Source organism: Ictalurus punctatus, chromosome 20 (genome assembly GCF_001660625.3).
Source record: "Ictalurus punctatus breed USDA103 chromosome 20, Coco_2.0, whole genome shotgun sequence".
NCBI classification, from domain to species: Eukaryota; Metazoa; Chordata; class Actinopteri; order Siluriformes; family Ictaluridae; genus Ictalurus; species Ictalurus punctatus.
Genome location: NC_030435.2, coordinates 5,595,227 through 5,602,726, shown reverse-complemented (window position 1 = coordinate 5,602,726; position 7,500 = coordinate 5,595,227). Strand labels below are relative to the sequence as shown.

Sequence of the window (7,500 nt, the reverse complement as noted above, 5' to 3'; positions counted from 1 at the left end):
GCATTTTCCACTGGGTCTGGATAACCTGACCCTCCCCACTCCGCTCGGTTTTTTTGTATCTTTTAGAGAGAGGGAATAACGACACGGGGGAAGAAAGGGATCTAAATGACAAATAAAAAGTCAAATGAGATGAGGGGAGGGAAAGAGGGGGTTGCAGTGAGATTTGGGGATCATCTCGGTCATGATGTGAAGTACAGGACTGTCCTTGAGTGGTTGGCTTTAGTTATTTAATTGTTATTGTTGTTGTTATTATTGTCTGATTCTTCTTAACTTACAGTGTAGTTGCAGCTTTTTTACTCCGCTTGCTGAAGGGTAAGTGATGGTCAACAAATCAGGTGTGACCTGTCTGTGCTCAGACGTTCCTTGTACTTCGAAACATGTACTTTCGAGTCGCTTTGACGAAGTGTTCCGGCGTATTCGGAGACGTCCCCGAACCGCTGTTCGGTAATAGTTTTCTGTTCAAGTAACAAGTTACACACTAGGCTCGTGAGATCGTGTGTAATATGCCGTCATGCCGTCACGAACTATCGGGAAACGAAGGGGGGCGTGGCCAGACATCCAGCGGGGTCCAGAAGTCTGGGCGCATTACCGAAAACGCTTGTGTTTTGCATTCTTTTCTACTTTAACAATTTTCATTTCATTTTCAAATTATATTACTGACTTGTTTCACCTGAGGGTGAAAAATAGAATCGTTTGAAATATTTACACAAACGATTTCTGAGTATTTGGTGCGTTGTTGTTGTTTTTTTTTTTTTTTTTGTTTTTTTTTGCTTTAATGGACGACGTGCACTCGAGCCGGCTCAGACTCCACAAGTTTGCGCAAAACCTCCTGATCCGTTTTCGATCGAATCCATCAGAGTGTCACGTGACACACGATCCAGCAGAAGAGATGAGGCATGTGGAGAATCTGACCTTTTGTACGAAGCAGTCCGCATAGTCAGTATCACACATCCGCTTGCGTTTAATAGCGGCCTAGAGATGGTGCGGAGTTTTGAATATTCAGTACTTCTCGAACTTCTAAAGCCTTCTGTTTATTTCAACTTTGAAATGAATTTTTTGCCAGTTTTTTTGAACCCAGATTTTCAGTGTGGTTTCACACTTTTTGACGCCACAGTATGTATTGGAAGATATTGGAAACTGGTTATGAGTTGCCTGTAGCTGCAATCCCTAGCATCTAGTCTTCAAAGGGCTGCAAATAAACATGTTATTAGCTTTAACCAAGCTCATTATTAAAGTATATATTATATTATATAAACTATTGAGCGGCAATGTCAGGGGCGGGGGAAGCAAGTTCTTAAGGTTCGTATAGGAAACAAACCGGGCGAAAAGGAAACATGTATTACAATACACAACGCACTTTATTATTTTTCCATCTTTAACGCCGTGTTTTCCGACTGACATTTAAATCGTCCGACTCGATAGCCATCGGGATAGATTCCCAACACTCTGTCATCAGTCGTCCCAAGCCTGTTATACACAGCTATATTTATTTATTTACTTTTGCTGTATTTTCTGGCCATGCACCAGGAGATTGTAGGAATCCATGTAGGTCGTATTCAAATCTGAGATTGTTATTGGCGCATGTGATTTGTCAGTATTATTTGTGAGAAATACTGTGATCTTTGGCATCATGGTTATGCCTCGTGAACCAAGCCTCACAATCCCCCCCCCCACCCCCCCGCCACGGACATGAGGTCAGCCAGTAATATATTAACGGGGCTTTCACGCTGACAGTGTAATCCAGAGCAGAGGACATGAAAAATCGTTAACGTGGAAGCTGTCGTGCGGTACCGAACCCGAGACCGCCTGTAGGAGATGGTTCGGTTGCATGCGATTCCCGTGAATGTGAACGCAACTCGTACTCCTGTCCGCACTTGTTCAGGAAGTAAATTAACCTGCGTATGTGTCTTCGCCGATGACGACATCAGTAGTTTTCATGGCACGTGTATATTGGGCAGGGGAACGTAGCTTAATAGCACCAAAATAATATATATGTATGTGGTGAGTCGTATTGTGTTCTCCATGCGCGTTTGTGATGATGTAAGATGAATGCGAATGCCCCGGGGTTCGATAGAATCAAGTGAGTCTGAAACCAGACAGGTGGATTCGGACCTCAGCGGACATGCCCAGTGTGAAAACCACCTAAGACAATCCCTCTCATCACCATGACGATCACAGCTGTGAGGAGAGGAGGAGGAGGATGATGATGATAAAAATAAATGACAGTTTTCCGTAGGCAGAGTGAGGGATAAATCATCAACAATGAGATACCTGAACATTTTCGAAAGCAGAGAGCAGAGAAGCGGCTTGTTTTGCTGTAATTGAGCTAATTGGTTTGGCCCTTTGCAGAAGCTCGGATGCCAGTGAGCAAACCTGTGTGTGTGTGTGGGAGCGAGATAGCGGACACACTCCAAAACCTTTCCAAATCTGGGATTTCATCCCCGGGGTCTCAGGCACGTGGTTAGAAGGACCTGCTTTATTCTTTAATCAGAACATGGATCTGAGTCAAAGCTCATTTTCTGTTCACTTTAAACTTTAATCAGTAACACTAATCTGATATGTTTCTAGAATGTACTAATTATGTCTTTTTGCAGAAAATCAATGGTATCATCTTATTTAACGATGGTTGTGTTGATGCTCGTTAGAACTTTCCTTACAGTTTGGACAGTCTACTCTTCCTGTTTGGAAGAAATCATTTGAAATTTGGGTAAGAAGTAAATCAGACTAATTTTCGATAATAATCTCCTTAATAAATTTAAACGAGTGTCATGTGATCAGATTCCCCGGTGTGTGCTGTATCCTTCTACAGTCTCCTCCGAAAGTATTGGAACAGCCAGGCCAGTTCTATTTATTTATTTTTTTGCTATACATTGAACACATTTGTGTTCGAGATCAAAGGATGAGTGAGACGATAGAACAGAAATTCAGTGTTTATTTCCTGATTTTTACATCTAGATATGTTAAACCTTTTGCATGTGAAGACTGCATTTGTTGTTAAAAAGGATAAGCCAACATGAAGACCAGAGAGCTGTCTGTAGGAGAAAAGCAAGCCATTTTGATGCTGAGAAAAAAGAGAAAATCTATCAGACTGTATTATAGTTAGATGGAACATATTTTTCTATGTTAAATATTGACTGATGTGGTGGTTTCACAAATATATTCTGTGAAATGAATACTCATTAAGAAATTCAGATTTTATGAATATGCAAATAGGAAATGCTCTCAAGCCTATGCTTATTCACCCACGTCTCTTGATGATTCAGTGTAATAACAGAAGACATTTGCATATTGGGTCCTCGTATGCTTTTAGGATTAACGAAGCAATAGCGTTTAACTGAGATTTCTAATTAGACTTTTTAATCTAATCAGATTTTGAAATCTGTTTTCCTTGAAATAGTGCAGCAACGCTGCTGTAGTATTTATTTCTTTTATTTTATTTTTTAACAATTCGACACACTGAAATGAGTTCTTCCCCTAAAATGCTATCTTTATGAACCATTTTATAAACTTTAAAAGCTCCGCTTGAAATCAGAACCTAAAATAGAAAAAAATACACGCGTACAGTGCAAAGTTAAATGATCTCAGACGACCAGCCTGATGTACTGACCTCAACGAAATACAAATTACAGGGCCCGATTCAGAGTCGGTGACGAACACGTATTCAGTGCTGGGTTAAGCACCAGTTTAAGTTCATTTTCCAGATACATCATTCAGATTATACAAATTAACTGCATTTAGTTCACGCCTTCAGTGTTGCCAGATTTTTCCATACCTTCTGCCTTCGGTGTTGCCAGATATTTCCATAGCTTCTACCTTCGGCGTTGCCAGATTTTTACGTAGCTTCCGCCTTCAGTGTTGCCAGATTTTTACGTGGCTTCCGCCTTCAGTGTTGCCAGATTTTTACGTGGCTTCCGCCTTCAGTGTTGCCAGATTTTTACGTAGCTTCCGCCTTCAGTGTTGCCAGATTTTTACGTAGCTTCCGCCTTCAGTGTTGCCAGATTTTTACGTAGCTTCCGCCTTCAGTGTTGCCAGATTTTTACTTAGCTTCCGCCTTCAGCATTGCCAGATTTTTACGTAGCATCTAGACCACTGCCTTTAACCCTGGAAGAAAAAAAACCCCAGAAAATGTGAACTGAAGATGAAAAATTGCATTCTTTTTCTTTTTCAAGTGTAATATGATGTAACAAAAGCAAGAGACATAAAAAAATAAATAATATGATGACACATGAATGAGAAAAAGGCAAGCAACGAGTCTAGTATATTAGGAATGTATTGCTGCCTGAATATTGCTTCCCATCCCCATTAATCAGAAGTGAATAAAATAGCACTTGATCCAGCACACACTTATTTAGCCTTTTTTTTTTTTTTTTTTAAACACTGAATGGCCTTACATTATCCAGCCAATCTCCATATAAGAAGTACACTGTTATTTCTCTCAAAAGCACAAACGTCCAGCTAGCATATAGTATTCATTAGCGAGTCTGCTTAGTAGCTTTAGTATGAATTCCCTGAAGTAGAACTGTTTTGTGTACATGCAGAAATCTAGGTACTGGCAACATTCCCAGTCATTCATGACATCGCAACAATTCAGACGTAAAACCGAATGACTTTCACACGCTAAGTTGACGAATGACTGATCTGTAACGTGAAATTGAGTGCTAAGTGTGTGTACTTTTTAAGTTGCTCTGTTCTATGTTCCCATTTGTTTTTAGTGACATTAGGAAAACACTGAATGAAAATATTTCCTTTTCTGTTTTTTTATTTTATTTTATTTTTTAAATAAAATGATGCCGAAGACCATGATATTATCTGCAAATTCTGTGATTTAGCAGGGAAAATATTGTAATAAAGGTTTGGCCATAAATTTATAGTATAAACAGTTATTCATTTTAAATGCTTGTAAACAATATAAATTTAATGTTTAAAAAAAAAAAAAAAAAAAAAAAGCAAAATCTCACGCATTCAGTGCCATGTAAATAACATGCTTATGCTATTAAAGTACACTTACTATTTAAAGAAAAGTAATTAGATGGATTTTATTGCATTTGATGTAAGATTATTAAATTGATGATTTTTAAAAATTGTGTCTGAGAGAGAGAGAGAGAGATGTTCCCTGAATCATAAGTACTTACTGTAGGTTAGGCCTAAGCTCTTATACAGTAACACACTCGTACACACACCTGATATGAAACTAAAAAAAAAAAAAATAGGTGATGGAAGTGAATGGAAGATTTCCTTTTCCCCTCCTCTTTGTTTTTTTTATTTTTTATTATTATCATCTTCAATATGTCCCACTGATAAACACGTAGATGTTTGTAAAGATCGCTCCATCCTTCTCTCCTCATTTACTTCATCTTCTCCTTCATTGTTTTGAACTCGATTGGCATGTGTGTAATTGGGGCACTGATTCTTTTTTAATGTGACGGGAACGCGAAACTCTTCTCTCGTACGGATGTGTTTATACGAGAGCGCCCGAGAGCGCGAGAGAAACCCCGAGAGACCACAATTAAAAGGGTTTTAGTGTTTGCTAATGAATGACAGGCAGTCATTAGTCTTGCGCAGTCATAACGTAGCAAACGAAACGAAGACCTTCATAGTGACCACTCCTTTTGTTCGCACGGACAGTACAGTAGCTTTGAACGCTCTACAAAACATGTTTGCGTCTATATATACGAGCAAGTTCTTTCAGACCCGGGCGTTATAGAGTAGACGTGACGTTCCATCGAAACTTGTGGTGGTGTTTACGTTTAACCCGTCGAGGTGTTCTTTATTATACCGTAGCACTGTTTAATCCTTGATTCTGATTGGTCAGAAGGTGTAACACGAGGACTCCGGTAGTGGATGCTGCACGTGACGTGATTAATACGGTGATGTTTTCTGTGAGGAGATGTTTATGTAGGGTTTTTGGAAGGAGTCTCTAGAGTCGGCGCTTCGTAACTTTAAACGCAAAAGTTTTCCGACAAGGGAAAGTCTTCAGAACGGAGGACTTTCTGTTTGGTTCGTTTAGTTGTTCAGTAACATGACAAGCTGCGTTTGTATGTCATTAACCGAAATAGCGAGACAGATCGAGTCGCTGGTGAGGGAACGACCGTTTATTGCGGTTGTAATGTAAGAGAAGAGGGCGGATCAGGCTTTTCTCTGAGCGTTACGCCTCCTCGTGATGCAGCAGGAGCGGCAGTTTGAAAAGATGAGGTTGTCCGACTTCACGTGAATGTCAGTAGTTGTCGTATGACTGGTGGGTGGGAATTGGTCAGAACTTAATAATTGTAACTGTTGGCACATCGCTGTGAACTGTGATGGGAAAATAATCCGCTTCATCACACTCCCCCTTTGTGCATTGTTTTCTTCTAACTGCACTCCCCAATATGGTTTATTCCTTCCTTATTTCTGTAATACACAGCTATTATTTCGTCACCGTATTCGACTCGGATTGAATCGTTTTTTTAATTCATAGTTTGACGAGCACTTGTGTTTAATTAATCGTGTCTCTACTTTTCGCATCATATGTAATAGTGTGCTGCAAATGAATAAACACAAACATAAACATACCATGTACAAGTCTCTGTCTCTCTCTCTCTGATTAATGCGTGATCAGAAACCGTCTCAAACACGCCAGCAAAGCCCTCGTTCATAATACACCATATTTATGGACCTATTATTCCTCTACCCATCCGTCATGTTATGAAGCAAAAGGCGAGCGTTTGTTCCGTATTAATGTTCTTTTCTTCCTTTTCTTTCATTCGTTCCTGCTTTTTTTTTTTTCTTTTCTCTTTTCAGTTAGTCGGAGCGAGGGAGAGAGCGAGGGAGGGAGATCTCTTTTGTAAATACGAACTGTCTTATATGGCCCGACAGAGGCCTGGGGGGCACGGTAAACAAATGCAAACGTAATTATGGAGGAAATTTCATAATAAACTGTAACTAAGATGATTGCCATGCCTGCTGTTATCCATCCACTTAAGCCCTGATTTTTTTTTTTTCCTTTTTTTTTTTTTTTTTTTTCTTCTCCTCGACTTGTTATTGCACCAAGACGGAGTGTTTCTGTAATCACAGTTGCACGAATAGAAAAAAACGAGGCTGAAAACAGAGAATAAGGAAGAAGATTGATATAGTGTGGGCTGTCTTAACTTGAGCTCCGCTCCCCCCTGTACCCCGTTTTTTCCCCCTCCTGCTGTTGTGATTGATAAATTTATCTCAAACGCTCCCAATCTATTTGATACCCTTCTTGGGATACAACACTTTATATATATAAATAAATAAATAAATAAACAAAGGAAGGAGGCGCTCGAGTAAGATCTTGGAGAGGCAAGGGTTTTTTTGTTTGTTTTTTTATTTGCTGTTGTTGGGTTTTTTTTTTATAAAAGAGATTTGCAAGAAGAGCTAGACGTGTTTGTCATCTAAGACAGTGCAGAGTGACGGTTTTACATTAAAGCGGGTCATTATATTTCCCCGCCGCCACCCGAGCTGACATTTTTACAAAGTGACAACTTTTACAGTTTGATA

General features: G+C 39.6%; 1 protein-coding gene across 2 annotated transcripts in view; it reads left to right on the top strand.

The window, feature by feature from the left end:
- Window positions 1-7,500, top strand: part of rsrc1 (arginine/serine-rich coiled-coil 1) — a 157,856-nt gene that overhangs the window by 76,632 nt on the left and 73,724 nt on the right. The window lies entirely within an intron of this gene.